Consider the following 1902-nt stretch of genomic DNA (forward strand, 5'->3'; position numbering starts at 1 on the left):
CGTCTGCCGGGGCGGCGCGAAAACTGCGTCAGCCGGGGCGAGCCCGGGTGCGGCACCACCGGAAAACTGTGGCTAACAGACATGGCGATCGAGTGAGTGGGCCACCAGCCAGGCTCAGCCAAAAAGTGCCAAGTCCGAACTGCGTCAGCCGGGGCGGCAAAAACCGCGTCAGCCGGGCGGTGCAAAAAAACCGCGTCTGCCGGGGCGGCACGAAACCGCGTCAGCCGGGGCGGCGCGAAAACTGCGTCAGCCGGGGCGAAAGAAAAAAAAAAACGCGTCTGCCGGGGCGAGCCCGGGTGCGGCACCACCGGGAAAACTGTGGCAAACAGACATGGCGATCGAGTGAGTGGGCCGCCAGCCAGGCACAGCCGAAAAGTGCTAAGTCCGAACTGCGTCTGCCGGGGCGGCACGAAACCGCGTCAGCCGGGGCGGCGCGAAAACCGCGTCTGCCGGGGCGGCACGAAACCGCGTCAGCCGGGGCGGCGCGAAAACTGCGTCAGCCGGGGCGAGCCCGGGTGCGGCACCACCGGGAAAACTGTGGCAAACAGACATGGCGATCGAGTGAGTGGGCCGCCAGCCAGGCACAGCCGAAAAGTGCTAAGTCCGAACTGCGTCTGCCGGGGCGGCACGAAACCGCGTCAGCCGGGGCGGCGCGAAAACCGCGTCTGCCGGGGCGGCACGAAACCGCGTCAGCCGGGGCGGCGCGAAAACTGCGTCAGCCGGGGCGAGCCCGGGTGCGGCACCACCGGGAAAACTGTGGCAAACAGACATGGCGATCGAGTGAGTGGGCCGCCAGCCAGGCACAGCCGAAAAGTGCTAAGTCCGAACTGCGTCAGCCGGGGCGGCAAAAACCGCGTCAGCCGGGGCGGCGCAAAAAACCGCGTCTGCCGGGGCGGCACGAAACCGCGTCAGCCGGGGCGGCGCGAAAACTGCGTCAGCCGGGGCGAAAGAAAAAAAAAACGCGTCTGCCGGGGCGAGCCCGGTGCGGCACCACCGGGAAAACTGTGGCAAACAGACATGGCGATCGAGTGAGTGGGCCGCCAGCCAGGCACAGCCGAAAAGTGCTAAGTCCGAACTGCGTCTGCCGGGGCGGCACGAAACCGCGTCAGCCGGGGCGGCGCGAAAACCGCGTCTGCCGGGGCGGCACGAAACCGCGTCAGCCGGGGCGGCGCGAAAACTGCGTCAGCCGGGGCGAGCCCGGGTGCGGCACCACCGGGAAAACTGTGGCAAACAGACATGGCGATTGAGTGAGTGGGCCGCCAGCCAGGCACAGCCGAAAAGTGCTAAGTCCGAACTGCGTCTGCCGGGGCGGCACGAAACCGCGTCAGCCGGGGCGGCGCGAAAACCGCGTCTGCCGGGGCGGCACGAAACCGCGTCAGCCGGGGCGGCGCGAAAACTGCGTCAGCCGGGGCGAGCCCGGGTGCGGCACCACCGGGAAAACTGTGGCAAACAGACATGGCGATCGAGTGAGTGGGCCGCCAGCCAGGCACAGCCGAAAAGTGCTAAGTCCGAACTGCGTCTGCCGGGGCGGCACGAAACCGCGTCAGCCGGGGCGGCGCGAAAACCGCGTCTGCCGGGGCGGCACGAAACCGCGTCAGCCGGGGCGGCGCGAAAACTGCGTCAGCCGGGGCGAGCCCGGGTGCGGCACCACCGGGAAAACTGTGGCAAACAGACATGGCGATCGAGTGAGTGGGCCGCCAGCCAGGCACAGCCGAAAAGTGCAAAGTCCGAACCGTGTCAGCCGGGGCGACGCAAAAACCGCGTCAGCCGGGGCGGCGCGAAAACCGCGTCTGCCGGGGCGGCACGAAACCGCGTCAGCCGGGGCGGCGCGAAAACTGCGTCAGCCGGGGCGAGCCCGGGTGCGGCACCACCGGGAAAACTGTGGCAAACAGACATGGCGAT

Source organism: Rhipicephalus microplus, unplaced genomic scaffold (genome assembly GCF_043290135.1).
Source record: "Rhipicephalus microplus isolate Deutch F79 unplaced genomic scaffold, USDA_Rmic scaffold_453, whole genome shotgun sequence".
Classification (NCBI taxonomy): domain Eukaryota; kingdom Metazoa; phylum Arthropoda; class Arachnida; order Ixodida; family Ixodidae; genus Rhipicephalus; species Rhipicephalus microplus.